The 20,967-nt window shown below is 41.5% G+C and overlaps 1 long non-coding RNA gene across 1 annotated transcript in view; it reads left to right on the plus strand.

The window, feature by feature from the left end:
* The first annotated feature begins 6,089 nt into the window (after positions 1–6,089).
* The window catches only part of LOC125733994 (uncharacterized), a 32,548-nt gene continuing 17,670 nt past the window's right edge, over positions 6,090–20,967 (plus strand). The window contains exon 1 of the long non-coding RNA XR_007393329.1: positions 6,090–6,319. This is a non-coding gene — a long non-coding RNA (uncharacterized LOC125733994). The remainder of the gene's footprint in view (positions 6,320–20,967) is intronic.

The following is a 20,967-nucleotide window of genomic DNA, read 5'->3' on the forward strand; positions in this document are numbered from 1 at the left end:
CGTGCTTCTAACTGAACTGCAGACCTTTTCAATGGCTTCTGAAAATCCCCCAGAATAAGGACACAACCCCAGGTGCCTGAGGTCCGCTGTGTGGCCGTGAGCCGAGGTTGCGTCCTGGCTGGGGAGCTGGGGCAGGTTTGTGGAGAGAGGTGACGGGGGCTTTGGGAGGTTCTGAGGCGAGACAGCAGGTGCTCTGCGGCGTGAGGGACAACAGCAACCCCCCCCCCGCAGAATGTAATTTCCCAGTAATGGAGTACCCTTCCACCCTCCAGATCTGCACCTAAACTCTCAAAATGCACATTGCTGCCTCCTTATGATCCTATGCCAACAATCACAGGCCAAGGCTGCACATTTTAAAATGCACTTTAAATACCTTAACCGATCTCTGACAGACAAACCAGAGAGAAAAATAAATGAAAGCATCTTTAAATGTAACCGTATTTGTCAGCCTGCCAACAATTTGTCACGTATGTATAATTATAACCCCAATTAAATGCTGTTAATGGCCCAATTTTTAGCTACTCCTTTCTACTGGGCTGATAAGCACTCAGCTCTCTGCGAGTTTATTAGGTTAGACTGAGGTGGCACCTTTTTACTTCTCTATATCTGATTTGATGGGGTTGATTGACTTAAGAAATTTTAAATAGTGTTTGAGTGTCTTTTCATGCATGTGTTTACATAAAATCGAAGCTGTTTGCAGCTTGCCAGAGACGGACAAGTAGGAATTACATCACTGGTGTATGGAAGATTTTAGAAGCCTTAATTTTCTTGTTTTCTTCTGGGGAAAAAGAGCAAGATGTTTTATCAGAGCACTTTGCCAGGTGTGTGTGTGTGTGTGTGTGCGTGTGTGTGTGTGTGTGTGTGTCCTTGATGTGAACTTTCCTCCTTGCCGTTTAACGGGTCCATCGTCAAACATTTATTTAACTGTTTTATTTGCTAGCAATCACACGTAGTGTATGTGCTGTTATGTAAGCGATGCTGATTAGATGAATAAACTTAAGTGCCACAGGAAGACGGCTGAATAATGACAGGGATCGTTCTCTGAGAGCTGTTTTGTTCCACCGTCGTGAGTGAAGGACTGCAGTCACAAATCGCTCCAGATGCCTTCCTCAGCTGCCGTTTTCCTGTCGTTCGATGTTAATTGCAGCAGAGATGATGGCAGATGATGGAGACATGATGGATCTCGTTTGCCCGTGATTGCCGTGTCTCCCGGCAAACACTAAAAGGAGAAATAAATTGCAACCCTCAGGAAAAAAGTAAAGGAATGACTTTTATGCAAAAGCTGTAGGTTGTTGTGATGCTATAGATTTCAAAAAGAGGCCTGTTTGCTTTTTCCTCTGAGAGATTCGGAGACTCCGCGTGAAATCAAGTGGCCTAAATTCAAAAAGCAAATAGTGCATTTATTGCAGATCTGATTTTCTGTGTGACCAAATGGTGTGGTCAACGTCATTAACAAAGAGACATATTTGACCGGGTCGGGCCATTTGCTGCCTGTCTCAAACAGAAGAAGGATGAGAGAATTTGGCCTGCAATAATCTGTGAGGACAGTGTGGCATCTGTTTTACAAATATGGCCCTTGATACACCTTTGCGATTACAGCACACGCAATGCTTAACAGCGGAGAGCCAGTCTGTTTCCCCAGATGCATGTTTGAACATTGAACGTCTCTCAGGAGTCGACTCTGAACTTCTCAATAGGAATCTTGATGTTTACCTCCTGCTTTTAGAATGCTTTTTGTTAATGACTCACAAGCTTATGAAATGTAGACTTTTTGAAGATATTGATGTGGACAGAATAGGCATATTGTTCTTTAATGGAAACACCAAATAATATGCCTAATTATAACAGAATAATAATACATTGAGCTTTTGCAATCATATTCATAGCAGGCTGTACATGTAGTGATGTGTTTTTGTCCAATGTCACATCAATGTCTGAAATGTTTTCAGGAAGATAACTGACATTAATTCCTTATAGGGAGAGCTGATGAATTACAACCATGAGTGACTGATGGACGCCATTCTCACCGAGGCAAACAAATCCTAATTTGTCTGACTTCTTGTGATGAATTTTTGGAAATGCCAGCCATTTCAATCCAGCGAACAAGCTAAGAAGTAATACCAGGATGAAAAAGCAAAAACATAATGCGGTGAGACTGAGAAATATTGGATAATTTATGTGTTTTGTCCTTTAGCTAAATATCTGTTTATTTTTTTCCAAAGTAATGTAGTCCTTGAATATCTTCAGTGAATCTTTGAGCTGAGGAAGCTCAAAGTTGAAAGGAATTAATCTAATTTCTGCAGAACAGAACATCAGTTGTTTCTTTTGTTAAAGCTCTTCAGTGTTAAATACCATTCTTGTAGGTAGAAGTATGTTGAATGAATGCCCTGCAGCCGATAGTAGACATCCCACCCTAGGCATATTGACCTCAGGGAGGTGGATAACAGACAACTGGGGCTGGGTGCTGGATAGTCTTGTGTGGTATTATGGTGTTACATAACCTCCCCCCCATGGGCACACACACATACACACCCCACTCACCAAGTTCATCTGGAAATACTGGAATAATGTTGCTTTTTAAAATGCCATTAAATTAACGTATACTGTCTGGATGAAACTGGATATTGCTGATTGGGTAGGACTCGGTTGTGGCGGTAAAATTTTGGGTGTGGCAAACCCACTTTATCTAGTTTACCGGCAGAAAAGCAATCGCCGCGTCAGGCACGTGGTCCAACATGTTGCAAGTCTTGTGTGTTTGGAGTGTAACATACTTGAAGCTGGAGTGCCATCTCCCATTCCCTTTATGACACGGGTGTCAAACCCATTTTTGGGTTTCCCCTCATTTAACACACCTGATTCAACTCCTTGTGCTAATTACCACACAGCTCTTGAGCTGAATCATATATAGTGGAACAGGGAAAGAACTAAGATACACAGGGCTCCGGCCCCCCAGGACTGGAGTTCAACACCCCTGCTCTATGAGCTATGTTTGCTTGCATCTTGGCATATTTCTACTATAATTATAACCATAGATTAGCCAGGGGGGGTGGCATGGTGGTGCAGTGGTTAGCACTGTTGCCTCACACCTCTAGGACCAGGGTTCAAGTCTCCACTTGGGTTACATGTGTGTGGAGTTTGCATGTTCTCCCCTTGTTGTCATGAGGTATCTTCCAGGTACTTCAGTTCCCCCCCCCCAAAGTCCAAACACATGCTGAGGCTAACTTGAGTTGCTAGATTGCCCATAGGTATGCATGTGTGAGTGTGCCATGCAATGGGCCGGCCCCCCATCTTGGTTTGTTCCTTGCCTCATGTCCATAGCTTCCAGGATAGGCTTCAGACCCCCTCCAACCCAGAAAAGTAAGCAGTTTGGAAGATGGATGGATTTGCCAGGTAGTTGGAAAGAATGTCAACCATCAACAGGGGAGTCAGCTCTGTTCCTGCAAAAAAGACCATCTACAGAACAGCAGGATTCCACCAAAGTAGAGGTCTGCATTCCCATCAGCACAAAAATCTTAAATGCTTGAGAGACATAAGTGCCTGCTTAAGGAAAGATGAATGTAAAACTACTTACTCAAACTAAGTAAGGGAAAATCATATATTTGACAGTCCTTGTTATTGCCCTTTGCCTGTTGTGAGAAATGCAACAAAATGCTATCATGGGCACAAGTCTGGCACGTGTCTTCAATTTAGAAGGGCCAGGCTACCCTGACATTTACTACAAGTGCGAGCAAGTCAAAAATGACAACTGCATCACACATTGAAACAGTAGACAAATTTGTGGATTTTGTTCGTGCAGACCTACGACCTATAATTGCAAACGTGGTTGCAGTCGAAATAGATCTGGATTGTAAGAAGGATGTTAAAGCCCATTCACCTGCCTGATCCGCAGCAGTGTCCTCCTTATTTACACAACGCCCGTCGTGACAGTTTGTTTGCCTGAGCACATTATTGGGGCATTGCTATTTTAAGTAAAATTACGCTTCAGACCAAGAAAATCCATGTCTAAAGTCAATGGCTCATTGTGAATCGATATTTAAGTGGCACATTTTACAAACATGCTGGTGCACATGGCTTCTCATTGACACAGATACGCATTCGATGAGTACTAATGTTTTTCTAATGTTATTTCATTTATATAGGTTTTATTATAGAGTACATCTGGTCCTTTCAGGTAATCATACTGTTTAACAAAAGAAAAAAAAAAAAGAAAACCGTATCATTAAAAAAATCTTTCGAGTTTATTATCAGAATTAAACACATACGGTAATTCAAAGGACAATGAAAATGCTTTTCAGATGTTTAGATGATAACTCACGTGGAACATTACAGTACAGCCCGCAGAAGGTCGCTGCATTGATTGTGACATGTATGTTGCAAAACATGGCCATGCGTGATGAATGAGGAAACATTACGGGACTTCAGAAGGCGTGATGCTGAACTGCATGTGCCGATGCCAACATAGGAGTGCAGAACCTTGGGCAAGGAGGGATCAGCTGCGGAAGAGCTGAATCGTCTGTAGCCTGGTAAGGAATCTAAAAACACAGCCCAACTGTCTTTAATTTGAGTATTTTAAAACACCTTAAAAACTGTAGGTTGTGCTATTTTAACAAAGTTTGTACTTTTATTTTGCAAACTGCAGACCCAAAATTAAAATAAAAAACACACAAGCATCGTTAAGTGTCATGCCCGTCCGGGAAGCGTGTGTGAGGGAGCGCCTGCTCGGGAGCCGGGTCCGCAGGCTGAGGGAGCGCCTGCTCGGGAGCCGGGTCCGCAGGCTAAGGGAGCGCCTGCTCGGGAGCCGGGTCCGCAGGCTAAGGGAGCGCCTGCTCGGGAGCTGAGTCCGCAGGCTGAGGGAGCGCCTGCTCGGGAGCCGGGTCCGCAGGCTGAGGGAGCGCCTGCTCGGGAGCCGGGTCCGCAGGCTGAGGGAGCGCCTGCTCGGGAGCTGAGTCCGCAGGCTGAGGGAGCGCCTGCTCGGGAGCCGGGTCCGCAGGCTGAGGGAGCACCTGCTCGGGAGCTGGGTCCGCAGGCTGAGGGAGCGCCTGCTCGGGAGCCGGGTCCGCAGGCTGAGGGAGCGCCTGCTCGGGAGCTGAGTCCGCAGGCTGAGGGAGCGGAGGTGGTTGCACTGGCAGCGGAGGCCGCTGTGCAAGCGACGGAGGAAGCGGCGCAGGCGACGCAGGTAGCTGCGCCTGTGGCAGAGCGCGCTGCGCTGGCAGCGTAGGAGGCTGCACAGATAGTAGCGGCAGTCGTTCCGGAGTTGCAGGCTGGGGAGGCTGCCCAGGCGTCGGGGTGACTGGCAAAGGCGACTGCTCCGGATCGGGGGCTCCTGCCCTCTGTAATTGGAGCAGCTGCCTGAGGTCCTCTGCCATCTTCTCCAGATCCCCCCGGTCGGAGGCGGGAGTAAACGCGTCAAAGTCCCTCTGTAGACGCGCTGTGAGCTCCACCACCTCCGGGCTCACTGGAGTGACCAGTCCCTCCAAGACCCTCCAGAACAGTCCCTGGAGGGCGAAGAACTGCTTGGTGCAGTCTGCCGTCTTCCCTGGGAGAGGCGCGGAGAGCGCCTCCGGGGTGGCTGCTGCAGGGGGGATGAGCTGTGGGTCCGGGTAGACGATGGACTTCTCCTCCTCATCCTCACTCGAGGGCCAGAACCTCCACACGGAACACGATCCCTGTGGGGTCGGCCCCAGGGCTGGAGTTGGGACGGGCACCTCCTCCTCTGGAGGTAGCCACATCCGGGAGAGCGAGCAGGTTCTGAGACGGATCGTCTCCTCCGGGATTCTCCTCTTTCTCCGCTTCTTCTTTTTCTGTGGGTCGGTCATTCTGTCACGCTCGTCCGGGAAGCGAGCAGGTAACAGGCGAGCCGGCAGAAGTAGGGAAAACGGGGATTTATTGGATGGACTGGACACAGGAAACATCACTCGAGGACGCACACTAGGTAACATCAATGACCGACAAAGGTAACAGGCAAGACCAGGACTTAAAACAGGACAAGACTAATCAAAGTAATCAGACACAGGTGGCAACGATCGGGAAGGAACACGTGGGTAGTCAGGGGCGTGGCACACACGAGGAGCGGACGGGCCGGGCATCACAGTTAAGTTCCCGTTCGAACCAGCGCACTTCCTTTTACCCCGTCTTCTGACATCATTATTCCTCTACCACACTCTGCACTAAGTGGATGATGTGGTGATACCAGAAAACGAGGACACACTCGTTGCTCCTACATCCAGCGTTTACTTCACCAAGAAAGGCGTCGGTAGAACAGTGATGCTCCTGTAGATGATGTGCACATGTTGGTTTACTTCAGCGATCTGGCTGCCAGGTAAGCACGCTTTTAAAATCGCACTCCGCTTTAACACATGCGCTGCTGTCTTTGAAAGGTGAGAGGACTTGACATTCTGATTGGTTCATTGCAGGTTATGCCCAAAACACACCTTTGAATAATTAAGAGAGTTACGACGACCTTTCTGTGCTGGTGCAAAGTCTGTATTTTTTTGTTTGTTTTTGCTGTCAAAATAGCAAAATGGTTTTGGACACTTTATTAAAGTTCAATCACTTTGCGCTCCCTCAAAATAGCAATGCGGTAACAACGCATCTAAATTTTGGGGGAGACTCACGAAAACTTCCAGGAAAGGCTGGATGCTGCGTGTGCAAGGGACTGCTTAGTAAAACCGCTTGTGTGTCATCTTTAGCTCCCAGTGCACTGGAGGGATTCAGTCTGGCCATCTGCATGAGGCTGTTGATCAAATTCATGAATTTAAACCCAGAAACTGCAGAATAGGTGGACTTTGAGCACCTGGCAAAGGACCTGGAAGATCTGTGTGTCATTAATGCTGGTTATGCAACCAGTTTTGCAAGTCTTGATTAATTTTGCAAGAGTTGTGGAAAGACTCCTGTAAATTTACTTGGAAAACTCTCTCAAATTGCTTCCCTTCTGAGAGATTTCAGAATCTTGGTATTGGCTAAAAGAACCAAGGATATGGTAGATTATCTTCAGTGCCCCTGTTCATCATTTTTTATAATGCTAAATGTGTTATGCATTTTAAAAAGAATTGAGTGACTTGTCTCTCTTACATCAATCACAAGTTTGCCTTCTGATGTAAGTATTTTAATCTTAGCTGCTTAAATATCTGTTTTTTTCATGTAAGGGTTCTGGACAGGAGACTAAAATTTTAATAGATATCACTATTAAATTGTAATTTAATATTGGTGAAATCCCATTTTTTATTGTGACACACTTTCTCCTCAGTGATGATTTCTGACCTTTTATAATAACATGCTTGTTTATACACCTTAACAGCAAGGGGCAGAAAAAAATGACACGTTTGACCTTTTCCTTGATGAAATGTCATTTTGGCTGCCACCACCCTGTACGCCACCTCTCCATATCAGTCATCATAATTGTGTCTTGTGCAATAATTCTCCCTCTTTAAAAAAATATACCTGTTGACATTTACAGTTGAGAATCAAACTCACTTGAGCCTTGGAAAAGCTTATATTTATGTATTATGCAACTTAAGATGCAAAGAAATATTTCTTTGACCAGACCATCAAACATCTTATGCTATAATGTCAGTGCTTTAGAGAGGCCTTTGGCATAATATAATATGACAAAAATAATTAATGACAATTAATTATGATTATGTTTATTAACCATGTTGTTGCTTGTGAGAAATTGAATCATGGGGTAAATCCATTTTGGAGGTAGACTCCATTCTGGAACATGTAGGACAGAAAAGAAATCCTGGATGGGAGGCTTGTCCATCACAGGGCGTGCGTGCGCACACACACACACACACACACACACACACACAAACACACATAATACAGACAATCATCAGTTAACCAACCTGTATGTCTTTGGATGGGAACTGTAGCACCCAGTTATCAAAAGAGAACAAACTCCAAACACCCAGACCAGAGACCAAACCCTCCATTCTGTTGATGTGAGGGAACAGTACAGACGCACCTCTACTTACAAACTTTCGACTTCCGAACTTTCAGACATACGAACAAAGAGGACAGTAAGTCCAAATTGTGTTCATTGGGATTTCCTGTCCACAACATCAATTTTTTTTCTGTGTGCCAATTCCGCCTAGTATGACTTCTGGTCACTACTCCCACCGCGCAGCAGCGTAGCGTGCGTTCTCCCAGCATCCTAGCTCTTTGTATTTGCATACACTTTTTAAATGATATTGAATAACGACTTACGAACATTTCAAGTTATGAATGGCTGTTCGGAACGTAACTTGTTCGTAAGTTCAATTTAACACATACAATTATAAAGACAATATTTGTTGGAATAGCGAGTTTGATACTTCTGCCCTGAGTTATTGTTGAAAGGCAAAGCAATAATACAGTGTGACAGGCTCTTATGTGTGAGATTAACAGATTCACCTTCCCTCAAAACTCGTAATGAGGCAATCAGATGTGCAGTTGTTGCTTGAATGGCTAATGTTACAATTGCATCCACTAGACTCTATACAAATTTAGAAGTTTCTAGAGTCCCTAAGAAGTATACCCTGTGCATTATGGTGTATTTTAAGCTTTGAAATTGTGTGTGGCTTTAAAGTTGCATTAAGAAATTTACAAATGAGAGGAGGCCGTTTGGCCCATCACGCTCGTTTGGGGAGAACTTAACTATAATAACTCAGAGTTGTTAAAATCTTATCTAGCTCTGATTTAAAGGAATCCAGGGCTTTAGCTTGCGCTAGATTCCATACTCCCTTCCTCAAATTCGTTTTAAAATGTTCTCCCGCTAATTTCCACTTACGGCCACGAGTTCTAGTATTTAAACTAATACTGAAATAGCCATTTCTTTTGTTTTGAAACAAAAGAAAGAACCCTATACTTGTCATATTAATTAAAAAGAAGAGATGACGAGTTTACATCCACACCTGGTTTAAAACATCTGTATGAACCCAGGGCCATCTGTCAGGCCCCCCTACCAAGAAAGTTGATCATTTCACTTCCCATACAACTAAGGTAAATCAGGGGCTCTAGTCTGTTCTGCCAATAACTAGAGTCAGCTCTGTATACACCTCTAATATTCTTAAAATAAATTTACTTTTAGAAATATTGCACAATTTGCATTGTCAGAAATAACCAGATGTAACTGAGGGATATTCATAATATTTTAAATTTTGTTGTGTAGCTCTGTCAGCCATTATTAATTTTCACCAAGAGAATGAATCTGACGTTGACCAACTGATGGTACTCATACAGTATATGTTTCTCTTCTTGATGATATGTTAACTCTCACTTGTCCTAACAGAGTGTCTGCTATGACGTTCCATAGTTTTTTTAAACACCTCATCGCAATCGGAGACAGTGCAATGGTCCTATAGTCATTAAGACAGGTCAGTGCATTTTTTTTTCCTTTCCTCCAACATACCGTGAGGATTGTGGGGTGTATCTTCTGTTAGCTGCGTGATTAGATGTGTGAAGAATGAGATAAATTGTTAAAGTTGTCATCAGGAACATTGATAAACAAAAGGAATCCTGCAGGCACTGAATGAGCCTCATGCTGTGTGACATTTCTGAGCACAGCGATGTCCTTGCTTTTTAAGGGCTTCTATGCAAGCAATAATTACTGCTAGTTTCCTTTTTCTGAGTTCATTCTTTTCATCTGGGAGCTGGGTGTGTTCTTTCCTTCTGCGCTCTAAGTCAGGGCAAAAAATATTAATGATTCATGCATTGTTCTGTAAAGTTAAGAATGTCGTTGTTTTTTTTTGGTGTTATGACGTCTTTTACTGAGAACGTTTTTAGATCTGTTTTTGACACAGCCTTTCAAATATGTAAGGATGTACACACACTTCTTAATTAGCAGTCCAGCTGCCAATCTGGAGACAATGCACATACGAAAGGTGGAAGTTCAGTGTGGGCTCCATATCCTCTCAGATATTTCTCATTTCTGAGAATTAGATAAATTCTCTCTCTCTTCGTTTCAGCTTGGACCTGGTTGTGCATGCTACACCCCTGGGTTGGGATTAGTTTAAGACACTTTTAAAACATGTGGGCAATCCTGATTCCATACCAAATGGAGACCTATAAAATTAGTGGTATGTAAACTGAAAAGTAAACCTCCAAACACACAGTGGATGAAGGAGAGATTAACTTTAGTTAACAGCCACTTTAACCGTCTTCCAACACATGCTATTGTCATCCTCCTCGGGATTTTTGAAGCCACAAATGTCCCATCCCTAAATATCAGCGTAATATTATTCTGCTCAAATTACCTTCAGTGGCTCTGAGAGCGATAGTGACCTTTCAGAAGACGGTTTTTGCATGTTATGTCCGTGGGCTTAAACCAGAGCAACGAATGAATTTCAAGGCTGTTTATGAATTCGGAATTTGCTTCTGGGCTGGACACAAATGCAGATACTTGCGTGTTAATCCTAAGACTCTTCCACACCCGGTTTATGGTCAAAAGCCCTTGTTTAACATCAAGTATCATCTCGAGTTCTGCTCTTAACAACGTACATCTTGAATTAAGAAGGGTTGTGCCAGGCTGTCAGGGATTTGCCTTCCGTTTAGCTGCTGTTTGTAAATGTGGTGTTGGTCTGTTAGTAGATGTGTTTTAACCAAGTTTAAACTTCAAGGTATATGCATCCAATAAGGCCGTCTATATAGGGGCGGGGACACAGGGGGGCAGCTAAAAGCTGATTGGCCTCAGCAGTGCCCCTTCATCTGTCACTCACTGATTAAATAGAAGTTATTGGTGAATAATAAGACTTACCCTTGGGTATGAATTATGGCCCCTCATATACCCCGACCTTAAAAGAACATCATAGAAGTGTCCCTGTATATACCACATTAAGTCTAGAACCACATTAAGCCCTTAAATTTTTATCAGAGTAGAGCAGCAAATGTGATTAATGAGAAATGCCAGAGCTGTATGCTTTACATTTTTAAATAATTTGAGACCAATGCAGCTGTCATTCCAGCGAGTAGTGACAGGTGTGTGATTTCAGCACCACACTGGAGCATAGAGTTTGTGAGGTAATTTCATAATCAGGTGGTATGGACTGACGTGGATGTGATAGCAACACCTACCATATAAACACAAAGCCGATTCTGGATGGATGAAAGGAATAATTGCTGTGACTACAGCTGTGTCAGAATGCTAATTGGGGCTGTACAATTACAGATTTGAGGCAGACATTATGCACAAAGACAAAGAATCTTACCATGTCTGGACATTTTAATTGGGCTTGTGTACACAAATTAAAAATGGACTGAACTTATTTTCTTAAGAAAACAGACAGCCTTTTCTGTATTGATTTGTGCATTTTTTTATCTTCATATTTTCCTAGTTTGAAAGATTTATAAAAAAAAAGTAAGTGTTGGAATTGAATTTATTTCACAAAAAAACAGGAGATGGATAATGTATATTTGAAAGATAAAATCAGTGAACAAAGAAGATAAAAGTAACATTACCAGGTTCCATTTTTGTTCAGCTTTTGATGGAAGACAGTTTGGAAAAATCCAACAGAAAGTAATTTACAAAAAGCAAAGTAAAGCATGAAATGGCTGCATATAATTTTACTGCATTTTTTTCTCCATACAAGCATCTTTTCTGCCAGTCTGTGCTGTTAAGAGAACCGTCATTGAAAACACAATCCAGAGGTGGTTTAAGGGCACCCAGTATTACTCTAAATGTTGGAATAATGGATGGAGAATGGGGAACTGAATACCATATTTAAACCCTCTTCAGCAATACTGGTTATAACCCATATTCAACTTCCATTTAATTAAAAATAGTTTCTTCCTAGAGCTGTCCATAATGGCAATTTGCAAAAGTAATCATTTTAAGATAAAATAACACCTTTATATAACATGTTCGTGATAAATTGCTTTCTGTTTACATTACATTTGTACAGAATTAACTAGAACAAAAGTATAACCATTAATCACAGATGTAACGCACCCCCATTCAGTCAAGCGCACTTGTCCTAGTTTGTATGAAAGTATAATTGGTGATTCAAAACTCATAAACATCTGTGGGTTTGGATCCCTTCGCAGCCTGAATGAGGTGTAGCATCTCCTGTAGCTTCTCTCTCACCATATCCGTCTTGTGAGGTTCACAAGAAACTGGTAAAAATCACTAGTATACTGTAATTCTTTTTATATTCCATATATTAACTAATGACTCTCGGTGTGGGTTGTTAGGTATCGATTATCTGCCTGTTTATATCAGAAAATGGTATAAAGAGCTTAGTAATAAAAATAAACTTCTCATAATGTATCCCCAGTGTTGCTTACTGCATGAGTGTAAGCCAGAACGTAGCCATTCTGTTTTGAGAATACTGTTACTGAAGCTCTAATATCACTACATCATCTGAGGGGCTAAATGGACAGAGTGTTACTCCTCGATCGTGACTCATATAAGTCATGTCAACCTTACGTTGTTTGTCTTGGCTCATTGTATCATCATCATGACAATTATATTTGCAGAATAAGATTTCAACGGGTATTGATTTCAGAAAAGAAACCATACCTTAAATTTCAAATTCTCTGCTGTGGAAGAGTTGCATTTTTTTTTTTTACCCCCGGAGGAGAGTCTTTTCTCCCAAACACAAAATCTGCTTCTATCTTTAGCTGCTGAGGCTTGCTGATTTTCAAATTAAGCATTTAAACCTTTTTTTTCCTTCTGCATTTTCTCTCATTCTTAACAAGCCCTGTTCCCACATGCTTTAAATTATCGCTACGAAGATTAAAGTCATTAAATTAAAGATACTCCCTTTCTCCTTTATGACATCGATGACCATGTGAAGATAGAATCTTCCCGAAGAACACTGCTTGAAATCCAATCTCATGGCTCCAGTTTTGTCTGTATAATGTGTAGAAGACCACATGGTTTCTAACTTTTGAACAACACAATATCAAATCGAGCAGCACTGTTTATATATTGTGGATTACGGAACCTTGCAGATTCCTCTTTACAATGAGGTCTGATATCTAAAGGGCTCTATTCTGTATGCGTTGTATCATTGTTTGATGTCTGGGTCACACAGTGAGCCAGAATGAGGGTCTAATCTGTCTTTGTATGTATGACTTGTTATGTACATTGTCCTACATCCTGGTTTCCTTTTCACTTGATGCCAGATCACCGTGGTGAATGGAGCTTACCTTTGCAAAGCAATATCAGCACTCAAAGATCTCTAACAGGTCATTCATCAGCCACTGCAGAGACTGCTTACACAGGCCTGGCATTTAAACCAGGACTGCGTGCCGTAAGCATACGACTCCCAGGCGCAATTGCGAGATAAACATCCGTTCATGAGAGACGAGCACACGGTGAATCTGCTGACATGGATCAAAAGTTCCCTGGGAAAATTAAGCAATATTTCTCCCTGGAAGAGGAGATGTATGGATCCTGCTTGTGGAAACAGATTTGGGGGAAGTCACTGGCCACCAATGGGATGTTTGTTTTATTTCATGAGGCTTGACCGCATGCTTCGACTTGTCATTAAAAAGCCACCTTGTCCAATATTAATGTATAGTTTAAAAATTATGGGTATCGGGGGAGATGCTAATGGAATTGCATCACCTTTGTTTAATCGTTTTCTAATGATATGATACTCATTTATATGCACGTGTCATAAATGATGGAAACTGTGAATGAATTATCATCTGATCTTTCCTCTGCATTCTTCTTGCCAAAGATGTATCTAGAGAAATTAGGCTGTAACCGTTTTGGAAGCAATCAGTAGCCCTTAAGCTCTATGTCTTTTTGAATGCTGCTTCCATCTAATCGATTTTTTTGCATATTTATTGTGGAATTTCAATGATTTCCAGGGTATATGGTCTGTAACATGTTTGGTCTATATTTGGTGTTTGGGGTAAGAAAACTAAGGACTGAAGTCAACTATTAAATGTGTACCCCAATAAATAATAGACAAAGACTTTCACCAGTGTGATACATGCATTGTGTTCACATGCAATAAATGTGCAGTTGGAGTTAAGGTTGGCTGCACATAGGAAAACCTGGCTGTCCATTCTTCATCCACTATGTTAGTTCAAATGTCTGTCAAGAAGTTTAAGGATAAGGTTAATGGTGGAAAGCCCCCAGTGGGGAAGATGATGGCACAGGAGGTAGTGCTACTGTATCATTCAGCAACCGGAGGGTTGCAGGTTCAAGCCCTGGTTCTTCCTGACCCCATCAAAGTGTCCTTGAGCAAGACATTGAACCCCAAATTGCTCCCGGTGAGCAGGTTGGCCCCTTGCATGGCAGCCTCTGCCACCGGTGTGTGTGTGAATGGGTGAACGTGAGGCATGAAATGTGAAAGGCTTTCAATACTCATAAGAGTAGAAAAGCGCTATATAAATGCAGCCCGTTTACCATTTATCAAGCAGGTAAAGCTGATGCCGTACAACTGGCAGGCGGTTAATCTGCTTCTCTTATTAAATATATTCAGCCGCCGCATAAATGGGTCAAAGTGTAAAACAGTAAACTTTGCAAATATCGCAATATAAGAAGATCTGCCAGAGAATTCAGGGCGTGGATGAGTTACGATATCATGTCAAGGTTGTGGGTTTGAACGGCGCCGGTCTTGTTTTGGGTTGATGTCTGGCTATGCAGGTTAGGAGATCGTGCCTCTGATCAGAACATCACTAGTTCAAGTCCCATGGCTGGCAGAGTGTCAGATGTCACTGTTGGGCTCCTGAGCAGGTCATTAACTTTTATCCAGTTATATTATGTGACGCTGCTCTTTAATTCATACTTGTACGCCATGTTATACAAAAGCATCTGCTAAATAAAAAATGTTAACTCAATGTATATATTCAGTTTACTTAAGCTGCCCCAACTGTCCAGAGTTGTGGCTTTTTGACCTGGTATTGCACCATTACCCTTAGCATACATGTGGCTAGCGTGTGATGCCCTGGTTCCCTGTCCAGGCTTTCCCTGCCCTGCCAACCGCTCTTTCCTCATAGCAGTGCTACACTGCAGAGGAGATCTGCAATGGATGAGCAGTTAATCAAAGCAAAAGCAACAGGATATGGACACACCCACATGCACGACAATAGAAATAACCTGAGCTCTGTCAATTATGTGATCTCTGTCTCTAAATTTCATACTGCATTCTCTAAGGAGCATGCAAACTGTGGAAAATATCCAAAAATACTCTGTATTGTTTTTTTTTTTTAATTATTATTTTAGGGAGCGTTTGTGTGTGTGTGTGTGTGTGTGTGTGTGTGTGTGTGTGTGTGTGTATCGGTGAGTTTTATGTCAGCTTAATGTTATTTTTCGTTTTTGCGTATTATCTGTGTATTGAAAACACACGGATAAATATGTCTATAGCACCCATACGGTCAGCAGTTTCACCGAGCACGTTAAAGTTTTATCTAAACTACACTTTATAAAATGCCCTCACAACTTAATCTGTTAATTAGGTTTTTGTTCCCCCTTTGCTCTTTGTTCACCGTTGTTATCACTTTTTATCAGACTCAGCGATTTGACTGGAAAATGGAGTTTAGGCTGACAGGTCCTGTATTGGTTTGTTAGAGGTTTGTCTTTTGATTCGCATATAACCAGTTTAAGTGTAAATAGGGTTCGCCACGCCACACCGGCCTTGGAAAAATAGCAATTCCGTATTGGCCGCATTCAAAAAAGAACCCCCCCCACCCTCAGGGTGTATGAACAGCCGCAATGATGGCAAGAGAAGGTTTCTCAATTATAACTCCTAGGTTTTATTCTTGAGACGAGCCCCAGGTAACTCAGACAGGATCAAAAGGCCCGGAACGAGCTCTGCAGTTCCCTTTCCTGTCAAGTCGTTTTAGAGTTTTCTGATTACAATTTGCCCTTATTTGACACCGAAGGGGAACAGGAGATAAGGGGAAAGGTATTTTCCTCAGCCCTCGTATCGCACCACAGGACGTCAGCTGGAGTCCTTACGTCAAAACAGTTGTAAGAAAAAACAAATTTGTTTTGTTTTTGTAAACCGCATCAAGGGCTACGTCCAGTGGGGAGACTTGACTGAATGCACCTAGCAGGACTATCTGACAGACGCAGAAGATTCCATCACATGTGGGAGAGGAATCCAACCCATTAACAGTGTCAACCCTGCTTTTAGTATATTAAGCTAGATGTTATTGTTCGTAATATATTCTTTAGTGCCTCCTGCAGAAGTCATGGTGTTTCTCACTAGCAGCTTATATGTGATGCATAAGCACATGCTATACAATACAAAAGAATTCACCAATAACTGAGCTACATTATATCTACGAAGCATCTACATCTGCACGTATAATCATCCAGCCCTTCATACTACGCTTTGACAAGCATTAGAGCAATTCCGTTCCAGAATCAAGCTTTAATAACTATTGCCAGTCCGCTATTGAGGGCTCCTTGCGTAGGCTGAGCAGAAGATAGCTTATAAATGTAAATATTAGCTATAACGTGTAACCGTCCCGAGTCTGTAATTACTCACTGTCCCCGATTCGTCGCCAGTTTCATTTCGCGCCAAAGGGAGCTGTCAGTGTCAAACTGAAGAGTCTTTGGGTGTCACCTTCCTTTAAGAAGGGGGAAAAAAAGGAAAAAACAGGCGTTTGAAGTTCTGTTGAAACTTTCCAGCCGTGCTTTTTGAAAACACGTTGTTTTCCTCCTACTTCACCCACTTAAGTGCTAGTAAAGTGAAGCCCTCCGGCATATTATGATAATTTGCATTGGAGAGCGATGGAGGCTGTTCAGAGCTGGCAGAATGATTGAGGCTTGTTTCACGATATCACTTTGTTCCCCGTTGGTGTCTGCTTTCTCTCAGCATTGCATTTTTATATTTTCATTCTCATATTAAATTGCTTTTTTATGATTAATTTCCAAATCACATGGTTCATTACTTTGTCTACCCTCCCTGGTGTAAATCTGTATCTTGAGTGGAGGGGGGGAGGGGGACAATATGGAAAACAGAATTTTTTTTGAGAAAAATATTAATTATTTTCTTTGTTTCTTGGGCAATGGCTTTTGGGCTGTTTCAGGAAAAGCATGAAGTTGCTACATTTAGGTGTTTTATGTCGACTTAAAAACAAGAATATAATATATTAAATAAAAGACTTTTCTCAAAGACTTCATGCATCTGTTTAAGCAGAAGGAAACCATTGTACATGCTGACTGGAGATCATGAATCAGTAGTTAACAGGATACAGCAACCTTAGCTTTAATTATCTTTAAATTGATTTAAACAGGAAATCAGATTTCCTTCAGAATGTCCTTCTGGTATCGATTTGGCCCAAATTGTACAAACTGTAGCTTTTAACCAGTGTTATTTAAACTGCATATATCTATCCTTCAGAAAGTCCCACTATAAAAAAAAAGTCTTTCAGTCTAAGCATTTTCGTATCTTTATATATATATATATATATATATATATATATATATATATATATATATGCATTTTCTAAGTCTGTTCATGAAAAAGCTTTTCACAACATTTTTAGTATCACACCAAAAAACTCAGAGAAAATAAAGCTTACCCTTATGTTTTAATAGGACTTTCCAGACTCTTCTACGCACTCACTTATGTACACAGCATTAAATATTTACATAATGTTGCTCAGGCAATTTGGTGCCTACCGATGCTGTGCTTATACCCTCTAACTTCTCATTCTGCAGGAAATCACATTTCTTTAGCTGTCTTCATCTGTTTGTGAGCCAGTGCGTCAGACATTTTGTCTTATAATGTGCTTCTTATTTTTCTTTTTATGGAATTGACTCCAGAATGAACTAGAAACTTGTCAAACCATTTGCTTCCTGATAAAAATGTCTGTGGAATCATTGTTTTTAACTAGCATTTTTTTTAAACTAGCATTGTTTTTAACTAGCACTGATAAGGCTTATCTTATATTAAATCCATTGTTGGTTGTTGTCCACAGACTGAGCAAAGAAGTGTTGATGTACCACCAGAGTGCTGAGAGACCATTTCTAGGGAAGGACACATTGGCTACAGATGTATCATCTTTCCATTAGCAATTCACGCCTAACTAGGACACCAGGTGAACTTAGATTCTATCCTAATAATAGCTTCTCTAAAGCAATTAACAAGGAGTGGGGTCTAGATAAGCATCCCCCACCTCTGGCATGGATCATCCATTAACAGTGACCAGCAGAATGTAAATGTGCAACTGGCAGTGTAATATAGGTGCATGGCCACATGGACACTGGTCCTAACTAAATGCTGATTGGCCTCCAGAGTGGCCCCTCCCCTGTCACTCACCAATTCAAAACATATCATTGGCTAATGATAAGGTTTACCCCTCTGTATGAATTATGGCTGCTCTTATGACTCCCATCTTAAAAAAATATTAGGATTGTCCCCTTATCAAGCTGCCAGAACATACAAGCAAGTTTTGACTTTTTTTTGGCCTTCGCTATAGAAATCATCCTATGTAGAAAGACTTTGGAGGATTACAGCCTCTCACACAGTGTTTTACATGTATCTGTTACTTGTCCAGATGTGATCATGGACTGAACAGAATGATTGTAAACATAACAAGCAGAAAGTGCCAAAAGAAACCAAGAAGTGTGAATAAATGCACCAACCATGGGATGCCAGCTTGTGAACCTCATGTAACTTATGAAATGGAACAGCACAACATGTCTTATCACATGAGAGCAGTATTGGTGATTTTACCTCCTTTTGTGCAACTGTTTCCTGGCTACTAAATCGATCTGTAAGGCTACATTGTTTTCTGCTAGCAATTATATGCTAATATCGGGCTAATCCCTCTCTCGCTGTTTACCCTGTAACATTTTAATTGTTTTAGGAAGCGGTGCTGGTGTTTTCACCAGCAGTTTCTACTTTCTACATGAAACATTATTATTCATGGGTACATTTGATAAAATGATAAAATAGTGCTGTTCTGAATTATTGGCACCCAAAATGTTTAATTTTGGCCTATGTAATACAGCTTGTTACTTTAATTTAACTGTCAGCGTGTTCGTGAAAAATTATCCAGACTTATTTAAGAGGGGTTATTAAATACACGTCCTTGTGATTTCATTATTCTCCCTTTGTACAAATTGGGGTGTAGCTTTGAATGGGAGGGGGGGGGGTCTTTTTGAGCTCTTCTTCAGCTGTAGAATTAACCATGTTTCCTTATGTAATTTTTTCGAAAATTACTTTTCTGTTCATACAAAATTATATAGTAGTATTAACAAAACGTTGATCACGGTTCACCCTGACACTGATACAGAGCTGCTGTGCTGCTCCTTTTTAAAATATGTTTAGCTTGCAGGACAGCTGGTTGGTGGTTCAGTGAGTACCAGTGTTGCCCGGTTCCTCTGGGACTCAAATCCCATCTCTGCTATGTGTGTGTGTGTGTTTGTGTGTGTGTGTATGTAATTATTATTATTATTATTATTATTGGACCAGATTTGCCCACAATGTGATAAAAACTCAAACTTTTTACCTTATAGGGATATTTTTTGGTCCTTGAAAAAATAACCACTAAATAATAAAAATCAGTTAATGCAATAAAAAAACTAAAACACCTAATCCTTTGTGCTTTATTTGGTTACTTAGGGTTAGGGCTGCGTAGGGGTTAAGTTGGCATAGTGAGACATTAGGGTTATGCTCACAGAAAGTAATGGAGAGTTCCCATAATGATATAAATACCTGGACTGCGTGTGTGTGTTTCTGTGTGTTAACTAATTGGTGTCTCTAAATTTTCCATAGAGTATGACTGGGTTTATGTGCCCTGTGACAGACTGGCAACAATCCAGGGTGCAACCTTCTGCCTGTATCGCCTAGGTTCAGCTCTGTGCCACTCTTGACCAGGATGAGTGGTTAGAGGATGGATGGATGGATGGATGGATGAAAGAGAGATCACACAGAAAATTCTGCCATCTAGAAGTAATCCTGTATTTTGACAGCAAATTCGCCTACAAATTGCCTTCGCAGCTGCAATGTGATCTTGTATTATTGCGAAGCCCTGATTGAGGTACTGCTGCAGTAGGAAATGGCCGCTAATTAGTGTTTGTTTGCTATGTGAATTTCTTGGCAAGATAACTATTATTGATAGCATTTACAGGCATGCCCTGTACCCTACAAGCATGTGGTTTCAGTTGATGCTACAGCAGGACGATATCCAGTGGAATATGTTCCAAATTGTGTAAAATTGGTCCTGCTGGGATGTAAATGCTAAATTAAGCAATGGTCCTAACCTTCACTGGATGCAATAATTTATTACAATATTTGGTTAAAGGTAGCTGAGTGAAATGCAGATTATGCTGTTCCATCCTTTTTGTTGTTTATCCAGCCTGTTTCATGCATAGATTCTTTCTTTTGCAAATAATTTATGATTAAGTAGACCTGAGAATCATAATTTATGTCAGATTTTCCAGTCTGATACTTTTCCTGATATTCATAAACACTAAATAACTGATAAGCTACTTTTATTAATTTTTTTAGATATTAAAACCATTAATGTTATTTGCACTAAATATCACTGCTCCTCCTATCAGTTCTGAATTACACCTTTGGTTGAACATGATTTGAATCTTCAGATTAATTAAATCAGTATTTTGTAAAATTTAATTAATGTTTTATTGTCAAGATATGTGGGATGAAGGCGTTTGGCAAAACAAAAAGGGGTTTATTGAATAAATAAGGACTGGAAACTAACAGGAACATGAGGGATCAATAACGGGAGGCCTGGAACAAGGAAAGACCCAGGCAACAAGGAGGATTGACGTCAATACCTGGACCGGGACTGATGAGACAAACAGGGGCAACAAGCAACAGGCGTGACTCATCAGGGCTACATTAGTGAGGACCCAGTACCCCCCCGAAGCATAACATCTTGGCACGAAGAAAGAAAAGGAGAAAGGACTAATGGGACCACATGCCAGGGCAGATACACGGGGCCAGTGACAGGCGGGACACTGGACAGGACATGGCAAGACCGACAGGGTCCACAAAACAGACACCACACAAGACCAGATGGGCAAAACCACCAGATAGAACAAGACAG

This window comes from Brienomyrus brachyistius, chromosome 1 (genome assembly GCF_023856365.1).
Source record: "Brienomyrus brachyistius isolate T26 chromosome 1, BBRACH_0.4, whole genome shotgun sequence".
Lineage (NCBI taxonomy): Eukaryota > Metazoa > Chordata > Actinopteri > Osteoglossiformes > Mormyridae > Brienomyrus > Brienomyrus brachyistius.